General features: G+C 46.9%; 1 protein-coding gene across 4 annotated transcripts in view; it reads left to right on the plus strand.

The window, feature by feature from the left end:
- Positions 1-16,124, plus strand: part of pla2g10 (phospholipase A2 group X) — a 66,215-nt gene that overhangs the window by 17,857 nt on the left and 32,234 nt on the right. Inside the window, exon 1 of one of the 4 annotated variants that reach the window (XM_070901206.1) lies at positions 345-410. The exons of 1 other annotated variant lie outside the window; for it this stretch is intronic. The gene's annotated coding sequence lies outside the window, so the exon portion shown is untranslated. Of the gene's footprint in view, positions 1-344; positions 411-6,089; positions 6,214-6,325; positions 6,361-16,124 lie in introns of those variants that run through there. 2 more of the 4 variants (XM_070901204.1, XM_070901205.1) reach the window with 2 other exon arrangements.

A 16,124-nucleotide genomic window follows, 5' to 3' on the forward strand; every position in this document is an offset into this window, starting at 1 on the left:
CTCCTGCAGCGATGTCCTGGAGCTGAGGTGATTGGCCTATAACAATCATCAGTTATTGCACAGACACGAAAGGGCAGAGAAGCTTTCTTTGTTCACTCAAGCCTTGAAAGGTAAAGGACCTACCTGAGAAAGTTAGGGAGTGTAACAAGCTGGGGAGATTCGGATCTGTGTGCTGCAAGGACAGGACAATCAAATCAGTGTTGAGTGATAACTATGTATTAGGTAATGCTACGGAACGAGGCTAATGTCACGTACAAGTGGTGGAAAAAGGTATGAAGCATGTGTGTTAGAACAGATACTTTGGAATTCGAAGGTTTGACCAATCAAGTATACCAAGCTCAGAACTTTAATGTGTTTTAAATTTCCTGGCTAAAGCTCGCACGATGTTGTTGTAAGTGTTGCTGTTAAGGGTATGTTTAATTTTTGTCAATAATAGTTATTAATGTATGCTTAATAAATCTGTGAACATCTACATTCACTGCTGTGAACCATGTTATTTTGAGGAGCAACTTATAAGTAAGAACACCAATCCTCTTAACAGTTGGCACTGTGGTGTATGAAATGATACAATGAACTCCGTACTGTGAGCCAGTGACCAGATGTAACCCGGTCAGTCTTTAATGGCTTCCAGAAGTGAAGATACAAAGGTGAAGTTCAGGTTATATACCCAGCACGAGTGTACCTATGACCCTAGGACCTCTGTTGGTGGGCAAACCTTATGTAAATACATTACATCATTCCCCTCCCCCAGTTCTTGGCACAAGTCCATAATTACAAGTTCAGACGGTCCGGAGCCTTTCGCTCCCTGGTTGACCGTCTCAGTACAATCCCAGTGCTTTCCGAGTCTCTCACGACTTGGGGTTGGGCGTTGACCACAGTGGGTTCTTCTGATGCTGGACGTGAGTTGGTTGGTCGTCTAAGTTCGCGGTGTCTTCTTCCAACTGTTCCAGTTCGTCAATGTGTCTTAGCTTGATTTGATCAATGTGTTTCCTGCACATCTGCCCATTCTTGAGCTTAACTATATACACCCGGTTACCCTCCTTATCCATAACATTGCCTGGGAGCCACTTGGACAATTGACCATGGTTAAGTACATACACTGGGTCATTTACAGATATGTCGCGTGACACTGCGGCACGGTCGTGATACCACTGCTGGCGTTTACGTCGGGTTTCGACATGATCGTTAAGGTCAGGATGGACTAGAGAGAGCCTGGTTTTGAGGCCTCTCTTCATCAATAGTTCCGCAGGCTGGACCCCGGTGAGCGTGTGTGGCCTTGTCCTGTAACTGAGCAGTATGCGTGACAGACGTGTTGCAAGAAACCGTGAGTTACGCGTTTCAGGCTCTGCTTGATGGTTTGAACTGCCCGCTCCGCTTGACCATTGGACGTGGGTTTGAACGGGGCTGACCTGACGTGTTTTATGACATTGAATTTCATGAACTCTTGAAACTCCAGGCTCGTGAAACACGGTCCGTTGTCACTGACAACGATGTCTGGCAGACCACGTGGGGCAAACGTGGCTCTCAGGTTCTCAATGGTAGCAGTGGAAATGCTGGATGACATGATCACACATTCTATCCATTTGGAGAATGCATTTACCACCACAAAAAACATTTTACCGAGGAAGGGGCCCGCAAAGTCGATGTGGATTCTAGACCACGGTTTGGATGGCCATGACCACAGACTGAGCGGAGCTTCCTTTGGGGCATTGCTTAACTGCATGCAAATGCTGCATTGATGCGCGCATGACTCTAAGTCCGAGTCAATGCCAGACCACCAAACTTTTGACCTGGGGAAAGCCTTCATCATGACAATACCGGGATGCGTACTCTGTAACTCCCGTACAAATCTCGCCCTGCCTTGGGCATTACAACATGATTACCCCACAGTAAACAGTTGGACTGGATGGAATGCTCATCTTTGCGACGGCTGTACGGTTTGGTTTCATCACCCATTTCCTTGGGGACGGTCGACCAGTCCCCGTTAAGAACAGAACTTTTTACAACCGATAGGGTCGGATCCTGGCTGGTCCAGGTCTTAACTTGTTGAGCAATGACAGGCGACCCTTCACTCTCAAAGGCATCCATGACCATGAGTAGCTCTGCGGGCATTGGCGTTTCCACCTCCGGTGTGGGCAACCGTAACCGGCTCAATGCATCAGTGCAGTTGTCGGTGCCTGATCTATGATGAATGACATAATCATAGACAGATAATGTTAGCGTCCACCTCTGGATGCGGGACAACGTGTTGGTATTGATACCTTTATGTTCTGAGAACAACGATATAAGTGGCTTGTGATCGGTTTCCAGCTCAAAGCGAAGCCCAAACAGGTACTGGGGCATTTTTTTTAACCCCATAAACACATGCTAAAGCTTCTTTCTCTGCCATGCCGTAGGCTCTTTCCGCCTTGGACAGACTTCGAGACGCGTATGCAACTGGTTGTAGATTGCCTGACTCATTGGCTTGCTGGAGTACACAGCTGACCCCATAGGACGATGCATCACAGGTCAAAACTAGACACTTGTATGGGTCATACAGTACCAGTAGCTTGTGTGAACACAACAGATTTCTAGTCTTCTCAAAGGCTCTGTCTTGAAGTTCACCCCACACCCAGTCGTCTCCTTTCCTGAGCAGCTTGTGCAAAGGCTTTAATACTGTGCACAATTTGGGTAAGAAGTTACCGAAGTAGTTGAGAAGACCCAGGAATGAACGCAGCTCCGTCACATTCTGGGGCCTGAGCGCATTTTTGATGACCTCTGTTTTCGCGTCTGTTGACTTGATTCCGTCTGCAGCAATCTTTCGGCCAAGGAATTCGACCTCTGGTGCCATAACAATGCACTTCAAATATTTCAGCCTGAATCCCATTTTGTCCAGACGACGCAGAACCTCTTCCAGATTGTGCAGGTGCTCGGCGGTGTCATGACCTGTAACTAGGATGTTGTCTTGGAATACCACGGTCCTGGGGACGGATTTCAATCGGCTCTCCATGTTTCTCTGAAATATGGCTGCTGGCGAAAGAATGCCAAAAGGGTACCTGTTGTAAATAAACAGTCCTTTGTGCATGTTGATGCACTTAAGTTTCTTTGATGATTCAACCAGTTTCTGTGTCATGTAGGCCGACGTTAGATCCAATTTGGTGAACGATTTTCCCCCGGCTAGCGTTGCAAACAGGTTATCAGTTTTAGTAGCGGGTACTGATCTTGTTTTGAAACTCGGTTGATCGTGTCCTTGTAGTCACAACAAATCCTGACCGTGCCATCGCTGTTTAACACCGGAACAATAGGGCTGGCCCATTCATTAAATTCGACCGGTGAGATGACCCCCTCGCGTTGTAGCCTGTCCAATTCGAGCTCGTACTTTTCTCTCATCATGTGCGGCTTTGTGATGGATGGGCCTTGCGTCTGGGCCAAGGTGAATCTGCACCTTGGCTCCCTAGAAGCTGCCAATTCCCGGTTCAAACAGTGAGGGAAATTTGCTCAGCACTTGAGACCCAAATCATCATCCGCTAATGACAAAGTTTTGATAGCGTACCATTTCCATTTTATTTTCTCGAGCAACTCCTGTCGAATAATGATGGGCCATTGCCCGGGATAATCCATAATGGTAGATCACAAACCGCTTACTCATACGACACTCTTACTGCTGCATTACTGATCACTGGTATGAGCTCTTTGGTGTAGGTACGCAACTTCGCATTTATCAGACTCAGCTTGGGTCTCTCTGCCTTGATCTCCCACAACTTTTCGAAAGTCCTCTGGCTCATTATCTATTGGCTCGCACCTGTGTCTAATTCCATGGATACCGGCATGCTGTTTAATTTTACCTCCATCATTATTGGTTGGCTTTTGTTAGTAATTTTGCCTCCATCATAATCGGTTGGCTCTTTGTTAGGAACGCACATATGCTATACACTTCCTCCTCGGAGCTCTCAAATGCCTCGAGCTGCACTGCCACATCCACGCTGGATTGATCATCATCCACGTGGTGTGTCGCAGCTCGCTTGCTCTGCTGTGGATACATCCGCTGAAGGTGCCCCGTCTTCGCACACCCTCTGCATACATACTGCCTGAAGCGGCACTGAAGGGGTCGGTGATTACCCCTGCAGCGCCAACACGTTGAGCTCGGATTTGCGCCCGATGGAGGGCTTTGAGCAGCTCGCGTACGCAGTCGAGTAGGCCCCGCCATGTGCAGCTCTGCCGGCCGTCAATACAAATTTGTGCACAGTACTTGCCGTGGAGTTCCTGTTTTGTCGCGATATCTGCTCCGTGCTTTTTTGCGTGGACATGCAAGCCTGGGCGATGGTGATGACCTTGCTGAGATCCGGCGTTTCCGCAGCCAGCGGCTTACTTAAGATTGCCTCGTGGTTGACGGCGATCATGAAAATGTCACGCAGCATGTCTTCCAACACAGGCCCAAATGTGCAAGGCCCTGCATGACATCTCAGGTCGGCAACAAATGCCACTACGTCCTGGCCTTCTGGATGAACGTGCGTATAGAAACGATATCTGGATATGAGGATTTCTTCTGTGGGTTTACTGTGTTCCCGACCTAGAGCACACAATTCTTTGTAATCCTTTTCTGTAGGAAGAGTGGGTGAGAGCAGATTCTTGACGAATGCATAGATTGTGGGGCCACAGACGGTGAGAAGAAATGTCCTGCGCTTCTCTGCATCCTTGTCTTTGTTTAGATCATTTGCCACGAAATACTGGTCAAGACGATCCGTGAAATCTCCCCAATCCTCTCCCTCATTGAATCTCTCGAGAATTCCAACAGTACTCGATCGTGCTGTGCTCGCCATACTTTTGCGTGGGTTCGTATTTGCCTCGTCGTCAGTTGTGGTGTATGAAATGATACAATGAACTCCGTACTGTGAACCAGTGACCAAGTGTAACCTGGTCAGTTTTTAATGGCTTCCAGAATTGAAGATACAAAGGTGAAATTCAGGTTATATACCGGGCCTAGCATGAGTGTACCTATGACCCTAGGACCTCCGATGGTAGTGCCCCCTGTTGGTGGGCAGACCTTATGTACATACATTACAGGCACCTTAGAAAGGTAGTGTTTATGTTGACCTAAAGGCGTGATCGAATCGTGGTCTTTAAAATTATGAAGGCGTTTGATAGTGTCGATGTAGCGAAGATGTTTCCACTTATGGCGGAGTCCATAGGGGTTATAAATATAAGATAGTCACCAATAAATCCAATAAGGAATTCAGGAAAAACTTCTTTACCCAGAGAGTGGTGAGATTGTTGAACATGCTACCAGAAGGAGAAGGTGAGGGGAATAGCATAGATGCATTTAACGGGAAGATGGATAAGTACATGAGGGAGAAAGGAATAAAAGGGTATGCTGATTGGGTTCGATGAAGTCGAGTGGGAGGTAGCTCATGTGGAGCATAAGCACCATCATAGTCCAATTGGGCCGAATGGCCTGTTCCTGTGCTGTAAATTCTATGTCATTCTATGTATCATAGAACAGAGACTTATGGGTTGCACCCTGATTTCTCTGATAGGTAGGGTAGTGCTTCGAGCCTTCTACTGACCTTCAGTGCTGGCACGTTATAGCAAATTATTATGCCATGACAGAATCAAAATCTTAATCTAGATGAGAATTTAGCAAAACTTGTCCTTGAACACCAAGGATCACAATTTGCATTGGACACATTCAGACACAAAGACACTATTTAAGTGGTTAGAGCCCTCTTCGATGATGGGGGCCTTAGACCAAAAAGGGCATGGTGGTTCAAAGGTAATATATAACCTGTCAAGTCTTGATCAAGCAGTTACAACACTGTAATAAATTTAGTGAGAAGTTATGTGGGGAGTGTATTCATAACTTAAAGGAATGCGGAGGAATGGCTGTTTAGGGTTGATACCAGCAGTGAGAGAGGCACAGATAAACTCGGACTTTCGACTGGTGCCCCAATGTATTCTGGGTCATTACACCTCTCTCTGTCCAAAGAGTTATGCATTTAACTCCTTGTAACCTTGTAACTTGCATCACACCTGTCCACCAGAGGGCCTTCATCCCTTGGGAGCACAGTATATAAGCAGGCCACCCACGAGATACCTGCACTCTGGAACTACAATAAAGGAACTAAGGTCACACTTGCTCATTACACACAGTACTCGGTCTGTCCATTTATTATGAGTATAACACAAAGTTAGGATGAAAAGCTCACAGCAAACGTCAGAAATGACAATTGTTTGGAGGTAAGAATGATACAAAGGGTTGCAGGATTTCTTTTGTTTTCAGCGTACTATGGCTTTAAAAATGATTGTGAACGAGTTCACTTTTGGAGAGCCTGCTCGTTGCTGCTGGCTCCACCCCTTTTCCAGTCGCGACGTTTGCACTTTTCGGTAAGCTTTAATTGAGACAACGTTAAGAATGTTCTAAAGATTTCAAGCTTTGTTTAATTGCAAAAGCTAACTTTATCTTCAGTGATAAGCAATTTTAGAGTCATTCAGAAAAGTGCCTGAACAAAGAACAAGAGGACGATGATGTAATTTACTGGTTGTTCTATAACTTTATATATATATATATATATATAGATATGTGTGTGTTATTTTGAGATATTGGGGCGAATTTTAATCCCCAAGGTCATGTGGGTTGGGGCTGGGTGGGAGGTAAAAATGTTAAAATTCACAAACCCAACCCCAACCCGTCTCCAATCCTTCCCAATCTGTTTTTAACACATGGAGGTCGGGATTCCCGGACTTCGGAAATCCCATCAGGCAAAAGGAGATGAGAAGAGCTGGATCCATGAGGTCAGTGCCTTTATTGCACTCATTGTGGGCCAGGAGCAGCAGGAGCACTTCCCCCAGGCCCAACAAGCTTACCTCTGTGCAATCGGACCCTGCAATCCGCTGACCCCCTACAATGCCTGACCCCTTGCGATGTCCAACCGCCAGCGATGTCTGACCCCCCTCATGCTGTCCAACACCACCCCCCACAACAATGTCCCACCCCCCGCAATGTCCGATTTTTGTGATGTCTGACCCCCCATCGCAATGTCCCCCCCCCCCCGCCAACGATGTTTCACCCACAGCAATGTTCGACACCCCTTCGAAGTCTGAGACACCCACGATGTCCGAACCCCCCCCGTGATGTCCAATTCCCCCGCGCCCGCAATGTCTAACACCTGTTAATCTGGCCTGCTATTGGGCGGAAGACCTGTTGAAAAAGTGTAAAAGACGTCCTGCTGTTAAATTTGGCAGGTTGTGCAGGTAATCCTCACTTCCGGATTTTCCATCATAAAATCCACCCTACCCCGCTCTCTTCCCAGCTCCAAGCGAATATTGGAGCCATTGAATCCTATTTTTGGGTCAGAACAGAACTGAAGTAATTGAAGGTAACTAACCTGAGTCTACAGACTGAATTGCTGATGAAATTATGAAATTATAAAAACTTGAATTTCATAGTGACCACAATAAAAGACTGGTATTCGAAGTTATGTAAACAGTCTCTAGCTCACGCCATGGGATTGTCACATAACAATTGGCACTTCTGAGTTCATCACCCATAACAGATTATCAGGCTGGTGATTGCGAACATGTAAGGCAATGTGCGTGCAGTCTATGGCACGTTGTACCCTGGGGAAGCTTGCCATGCAGCCAGTGCCTAGAGCTGTCTCATAAGAACATAAGAATTAGGAACAGGAGTAGGCCATCTCGCCCCTCGAGCCTGCTCCGCCATTTAACAAGATCATGGCTGATCTGGCCGTGGACTCAGCTCCACTTACCCGCCCGCTCCCCATAATCCTTAATTCCCTTATTGGTTAAAAATCTATCTGTGACTTGAATACATTCAATGAGCTAGCCTCAACTGCTTCCTTGGGCAGAGAATTCCACAGATTCACAACCCTCTGGGAGAAGAAATTCCTTCTCAACTCGGTTTTAAATTGGCTCCCCTGTATTTTGAGGCTGTGCCCCCTAGTTCTAGTCTCCCCGACCAGTGGTAACAACCTCTCTGCCTCTATCTTGTCTATCCCTTTCATTATTTTAAATGTTTCTATAAGATCACCCCTCATCCTTTTGAACTCCAACAAGTAAAGACCCAGTCTACTCAATCTATCATCATAAGGTAACCCCCTCATCTCCGGAATCAGCCTCGTGAATCATCTCTGTACCCCCTCCAAAGCTAGTATATCCTTCCTTAAGTAAGGTGACCTAAACTGCACGCAGATCTCGTTCTGCTTTACTTTGTCCATGGGGAATGAGATGTAGGTGTCCCTCCTGGTGTAGAGCCTCAGTGAACTTGATATCGTGGTGGCCTGAACACTGGGACATGTCGCTGATGTCACCTGCTGCAGCTTGAAAGAAGCCTGTGCTATCAAAGTTAAGGTTCACAGTGACCTTGACAGCTGCAGGCAGGGCTGTCAGTGCCTGGTACGAGTTGCGGCTGCAACAGGTGAAATAGCTCAGTGACAAGCCTCCTTTGTGAAGTGAAGGCACCTGAGGCCTTTATTGCAAGGGAGATAGAGTATAAAAGCAGATAAGTTCTGCTACAACCGTACAGGGTATTGGTGAGGCCACACCTAGACTACTGCATACAGTTTTGGTCTCTGTATTTAAGGAAGGATATACTTGCATTGGAGGCTGCTCAGAGAAGGTTCATTAGGTTGATTCTGGAGATGAGTGGATTGACGTATAAAAATAGGTTGAGTAGGTTTGGCCTATACTCATTGGAGTTCAGAAGAATGAGAGGTGATCTTATTGAAACCTATAAGATAATGAGGGGGCCCGACAAGGTGGATGCAGAGAGGATATTTCCACTCATAGGGGAAACTAAAACTAGGGGACATAGTCTCAGAATAAGGGGCCGCCCATTTAAAACTGAGATGACGAGGAATTTCTTCTCTCAGAGGGTTGTAAATCTGTGGAATTCTCTGCCCAGAGAGCTGTGGAGGCTGGGTCATTGTGTTATGTTTGTAAACTTTACTAGTGTGTAAGACTTGGTCACCTGCACACGCCGGGCAAGCAGTATAAAAGGCAGTCTACTATGCTGCTTCCCCACTCTGGAGTTACATTAAAGAGACCAAAGTCACAACAGTTTGAGGTACAGTTATTCTGAACATGACAACTGGCGACGAGTAAGAGATCACAAACGTTCACGTGGTTATGGCTGCCGTTGGTATTCTTGAGAGATTTGTTGAGGGTGATGATTGGGAAGCCTTCGTTGAGCGTCTTGACCAGTACTTCGTGGCCAACGAGCTGGATACGGAAGAGACCGCGGTTAAGCGCAGGGCGATTCTCCTCAGCGTTTGTGGGTCCACGATATATGGCCTCATCAAAAATCTGCTAGCACCGACGGAACCAATGGAGAAGACATATGGAGTGTTGTGCACGCTGGTTCGGAACACCTCAAGCCGAAGGAGAGCATCTTAATGGCCAGGTATCGCTTTTACGCACACCATCGCTCCGAGGGTTAGAACGTGGCGAGCAATGTCGCCGACCTTAAATGCCTTGCAGGACCGTGAGTATTTGCTGGATTTTTGGGGGAAATGTTGCGGGACTTTTTCGCGTTTGGAATCGGCCACGAGGTCATTCTTCACAAACTGCTGATTGCCGAATCCCTAGATTTGAGCAAGGCCATCACGATAGTCCAGGCTTTCATTTCCACGAACGATAACACTGAACAGATATCTTTGCAGCATCGAAGCTCACTGGCAAGTACTGTGCATAAAATAACACCTTCAGCAGGCAGAACTGTACATGGAAGGGCCTACACACCTGCAGATGCCAGATCTAGGATGACTCAGAGTCCGCTGTGGGACGTGAATGCGAATCCATTAACACCATGTTGGCACTGTGGGGGTAATCATCGAGCTCATCAATGTCGATTCAAGCCCTTCGTGTGCAAAGGCTGCGGAGCAAATGTGCAAACGTGCTGTGACTCATCACGTGGCACAGTCGGCAGAAGATGACCGATCCGGCGCGGATCACGCTGAACGAGTAAAAGAGGCAACTCAACCCGAGGCTGAAGAGGAAGTGTATGGGGTACACACCTTCACCACCAAAAGCCCTCCGATAATGTTGAAAGTCAAATTAAACGGCATTCCAGTTTCCATGGAATTGGACACGGGGCGAGTCAGTCAATTATGAGCCAGAAGGCTTTTGAGAAACTGGGCAACAAGGCACAAAGGCCAAAACTAAGCTCTATTCAAGCTGCGCACTTACACCAAAGAGTTCATACCAGTCTTTGGCAGTGCGGCAGTGAAGGTATCGTACGATGGAACTGCATGATTTATCACTGTGGATTGTACCAGGCGATGGCCCAACGCTGTTCGACAGAAGCTGGCTAGGAAAGATCCGATGGAACTAGGACAACATCAAAGCACTGTCTTTGGTGGATGACGCCTCGTGCGCCCAAGTGCTAAACAAATTCCCATTGTTATTTGAGCCAGGCATCGGCAACTTCACAGGCGCCAAAGTGCAGATCCATCTGGTCGCTGATGCATGACCCGTTCATCGCAAGGCTCAAGCGGGTCCATGTATGATGCGAGAGAAAGTCAAGATCGAGCTGGACCGACTTCAACGAGAGGGGATCATATCGTCAGTCGAGTTCAATGAGTGGGCCAGTCCAATTGTTCCGGTGTTGAAAAGTGATGGGACGGTCAGAATCTGCGGGGACTACAAGGTAACGATCAACCGAGTCTCGTTACAGGACCCACTACCCAAAGCGGATGACCTGTTCGCAACACTAACAGGGGGGAAGTCGTTCACCAAGCTGGATCTAACCTCTACTTACATGACACAGGAGCTGGCTGGACCTTAGAAAAAATTGACAGGCATCAACACGTACAAAGGACTGTTCATATACCGCAGATGCTCTTTTGGGATTCGCTTGGCTGCGGCCATCTTCCAGAGGAACATGGAGAGTCTGCTGAAATCGGTTCCACGCACCGTAATGTTTCAAGACGACATCCTGATCACTGGTTGCAACACCACCGAATACTTGCACAACCTAGAAGAGGTTCTAAAGCGACTGGACAGAGTGGGACTCAGGCTGAAACACTCCAAGTGTGTTTTCCTGATGCCAGAGGTCGAATTTCTGGAGAAAAAGATTACAGCAGATGGCATCAGACCCGCGGACCCCAAGATGGAGGCCATCAAGAATGCACCCAGACCACAGAATGTGACAGAGCTGCTTTCGTTCCTGGGACTCCTCAACTATTTTGGTAACTTTCTACTGGGGTTGAGCACTTTGCTGGAACCCTTGCATTTATTGCTACACAAGGGTGATGCCTGGGTTTGGGGTAACTCTCAAGAGACAGCCTTTAATAAGGCCAGAAACCTGCTATGTTCTAATAAGTTACTTGTATTGTATGACTCGTGTAAACTATTGTGTTCCTAACACAGATGAGACTGCACACAGGGAGGTTAAAGTAACAGTGACCTCCGTCTTTATTAAGACACTCCAGAGTGAGGAACAGGCCTTCGGGGCCGGCTTATATACAGTGCTCCCAAGAGATGCTGGGATCCCTTGGGACTTCAGGGGATGCGCTCCCTGATGGTGGAACATGGGAGTGCATACTTTACAGATACACAACATAAACGTTTAGTACTAGCTTGTGATGCATCTTCGTACGGGGTCAGTTGTATGTAACAGCAAGCCAATGTTCCAGGCAAACCGCAACTGGTTGCATATGCATCCAGAAGTTTATCTAAGGCTGAAAGAGCCTACAGTATGGTTGAGAAAGAAGCATTAGCATGCGTATACGGGGTTAAGAAAATGCACCAATACCTATTTGGACTCCAGTTCGAGCTCGAAACCGACTACAAACCGCTCATTTCGCTCTTCTCAGAAAGCAAAGATATTAACTCCAATGCTTCATCCCACATTCAAAGATGGGCACTAAAGTTATCTGTGTATGACTATGTAATTCACCACAGACCAGGCACTGAGAACTATGATTATACCCTCAGTCAGCTAGCAAAAGCAGACTTGCTTCTTGTAATGGATGCTTTCGAGAGCGAGGGGCATTCCGTCACGTCTCGGCAGATCAGGACCTGGACTAGCCAGGACCATGTGCTATCACTAGTAAAAAGCTGCATTCTTAATGGGAGCTGGTCGGTGGTTCCCGGGGAAATACAAGACAAAATTAAGCCGTTTTACCGACGCAAGGATGAAATGTACATCCATTCGGATTGTCTCCTATGGGGGAATCGCGTAGTTTTGCCAAAAAAAGGTAGGGAAACGTTTATATGCGACCCACACAGTACCCACCCAGGCATAGTCATGATGAAGGCTATCGCCAGGTCGCACATTTGGTGGCCCAGCATTGACTCGGAATTGGAGTCATGCGTACACCAATGTAACACTTGTTCACAGTTGAGCAATGCACCAAGGGAGGCCCCACTGAGTCTGTGATCATGGCCTTCCAAACCGTGGTCCAGGGTCCATGTAAATTTCGCTGGCCCCTTTCTAGGAAAGATGTTCCTAGTAGGAGTGGACACTTACTCTAAATGGATTGAATGTATAATAATGTCATCATGTATGTCCACTGCCACCATTGAAAGCCTCCGGGGCCATGTTCGCCACCCATGGTTTGCCCGATGTCCTTGTTAGTGACAATGGATCATGTTTCACCAGCTCAGAATTCAACGAGTTCATGATCTGCAATAGCATCAAGAACTCGCCTTCTTTGACCTTATTGGCTCATTTGATAGTCTTTTAACCTTTAATTGGCTCGCCACCCAAAGTCCTAAAATGTCAAGTTGATTGATGACTTAATACAACATGCTGAACTGCATGTGGCAGCTTTGACTTGGGGTCTGTGAATTTTCACAGCCTGTCTAAATTCAGCCTGTTTGAATTCTCTATCAATCCCCCCTTTGATTCTTTCACAAACTGAATCATAAAACATCAGGTATCACTGGTTAAACATTCTACAAAATAATTTCATACATGTTAATAGAGTTTCCTTCTAAAATTTGTTGATGTGTTTCGCCACATGTCTGGACTAGTAGCTTCCACACAAATTTACACCAACCCGAGTTCCATCGTGGCCACAATGGAAGTCTGCTGTTAGTAGGTTAATTAACCTTATTCCAATTTAATCCAAATCAATATCTTAATTCAACCAGTAAACAACCTTCGCTTAAGCATAACATACCTCTGTGCCACGTACAGATGGTCTGCTGGGATCTGCAAGGTGTCTCACCTGCGGGACAGCAGCTACAGCCGCCTGGTCGCAACAACATTTAATCAACATAAACAAACAATATAAAAGTAAAATAATTACAACAAATAGAATTAAACCTTCCACCAATGAAGTTCCTATTGAACCTAGCCATTCAGTGGCTCCACTCCACAAAGTGAATGATGGGGGTTGCTTAAGTTTTTTTACCTCCTTTTGGATATGCTCCGCTAAGTGGGTAATTTCTTCGGAGCTATCTGGGATATATGTGCAACACTCAGTTCCGAGTAGGGCGCAAGAACCCCCCTTTTCAGCCAGGATGTAGTCAAGGGCCAGTCTATTCTGTAGGGCTACTGTGCGGATTGCTACCATTTCTGCATTGATTTTAACTAGGGCCTCTGAGGTATCATTGAGGTTCCACAACGGATGCCATGTTAATGGATTCCCTTGCCAGTCTGGTGGTCCCATACCTGGGGATCAGAATGGCAAAGAACCTCTCTATTTCTGTGATAGCTCCCTTAGGACGGTGTAAATGTTCCGACAGTGACTTTATATGATACATATAAGGCACAATGTAGGCTAAATAGCAGGATCCCGTCCAATTCTGGGGCAGCCAAGGGTAGGTCTTGTGGTCACATCTGTCGACCATGACAAGAATGTTAGTGTATCCTTGGCATGAAGGAAGAGATATATAATCAACCTGCAGATGCTAGAATGGTCCGATAGGGGCAGGGGGCCTCAGTTGGGGCATTACCGTGATGGGTCCAGAATTATTTTTCTGGCAGACCACACAGCGGTCTGTTACCAGCTGGGCATGTTTTTTAAATCCCCGACCCCACCAGCTTTTCTGGACCCGTGCCGTCATCTGTTGTGAGGCCAAGTGTCCCCACGAGTGGATCTGTTGGGCTAAAAAAGGCATAAGCGCTTGTGGCGCAACTGGCTTGTCGGTAACTCTTTGGCCCCAGACACCATCTTCGCATAGTTTAATTCCTGCCTCAATCCATGTCCATTTTTCCTCTCGGGAGCACTCGCCTTGCATTGTTTGAAGGTCTCGTGTCAGAGTCCTGAGTGCTTTCAATCTGCACATCTGTGTTGGTTCTTCTGGGGGAACGCCCTGTGAGGCGGCATCTTTAGCTGCCTGATCAGCTAGGGCATTTCCCTGTGCTTCTGTGGTATTTTCCTTGGTATGGGCCTTACACTACAGGATGGACACTTCCTGAGGTAATGGTATGGCCTCTAGTAAGTCTCGGACTTCTTTTCCATTTCGGATAGGTGTACCAGCAGCAGTGAGGAATTCTCTTTTCCGCCATAACAGACCAAAGTCGTGAGCGACTCCAAAAGCATAATGCGAATCTGTGTAGACATTTGCTGTCTGTCCTTCTGCTATTCGACATGCTTCTGACACGGCCCGTAACTCGGCCTATTGTGCTGACGTTACTAAGGGTTAACATCCTTTTGCCACTATGTCAGATAAGGTTGTAACTGCCCATCCTGCTTTTCTGGTACCATTGTCAACAAAGGAGGAACCATCTGTAAACAGGATGTGCAGAGGCTCCTCTGCTACTCAGGCTGCTTCTTCTGTTTCTTTTAAAATCTCCACGCAGTCATGCTCTTCACATTCTCCCCCCTCTTGCTCCCTCGATTCTGACATCAGGAGCATAGTTGCGGGATTAACCGGGCTGGACCGGACGATATGGAGATTAGGAGCTTCCAAAACTTCTGTCCAGCGGGTCCATCTAGCTGCCGTCACCTGAGACATTCTATTCATAGACAGCAAAGCACGTACGGTGTGGGGACACTTGACAATCAGCTTTTGGTCGAGGACTCGACCCGCAGTGATCATTACCACTCGACATGTAGCTTCCATGGCTCTTAGGCAACTTCCCCATCCGAGGGCTACCGCATCCAGTTTTGCCGAATAATAGCCAATAGGTCTTTGCCGATCCCCATGTTCTTGTGTCAGTATAGCTGTCATGTATCCTTCTTTCTCATGAACAAACAGGGTAAATGGCTTACCACTGTCGGGGATTCCCAGAGCCGGTGCCGAACACAAAGCCTTTTTCAAACTCAGGAAAGCCTCTTGCTGTTCCTCAGTGAGGGTGATGGCTTCTTTAGAGCCATGTTTCCCCTTTAAAATATCATTCAGTGGCTGAGCAAGCTGTGTGAAGGAGTCAATCCAAATTCTGTTAAAGTTACACAATCCCAAAAAAGACTTTAGTTCCTGAATAGTGGTGGTTTTTTAGCAGCCCGAATGGCTGCAGTTCTATCCTGGGTAAGTTCTCTCTTTCCTTGTGAAATCTTTTGTCCCAGGTATACAACCTCTTCTTGGGATATTTGTGCTTTGTCGATGCTGGCTTTATGTCCTTTCAGCCGAAGGTGGTCCAGCAAAGCTCATAAATCGTGTTCATGCTTTTCTTCCGTGTTTGAAGCTTGCAGGATATTGTCTACATATTGGATGACTGTGGATGACAGGGGAGGTAATTCGCGCAAATGGCTTTGTAAAGCCATGTGGAATACCGTAGGGTTGTTGTGGAAAACCTGCGGTAACCGGGTCCAAGTATACTGTTGTCCTTGGACAGTGAAAGCAAACCACTGTCGAACCTCCGGTGCCAGAGGCACCGACCAAAATCCATTGGCCATATCTATAACCGAGAAATATTTATGTTCCGGTTTGAGGGCATTAAAAATGGTGGAGGGATTCGCGACCAAAGGAGCTTTTTGATCAATACAATGGTTAGCTTTCCTATAATCGACAGTCAAATGTCAAGTCTCATTAGATTTCTGTACCGGCCACATGGGGCTATTGGAGGAGCTATGTGTTTTAATAAGCACCCCTTGTTTCTCCAATTGCTGAATAACCGGTAAGATTCCCGCGATGGCAGTTGGACTGATGGGATACTGTTTAGTGCATGGAGGCTTGGTCCCGGTAAATGACGCAGGCTCCATCTGGAGTAGGCCACAATCGTTCTTATCTTTAGCCCA

Source organism: Pristiophorus japonicus, chromosome 15 (assembly GCF_044704955.1).
Source record: "Pristiophorus japonicus isolate sPriJap1 chromosome 15, sPriJap1.hap1, whole genome shotgun sequence".
In the NCBI taxonomy this organism is placed as follows: domain Eukaryota; kingdom Metazoa; phylum Chordata; class Chondrichthyes; family Pristiophoridae; genus Pristiophorus; species Pristiophorus japonicus.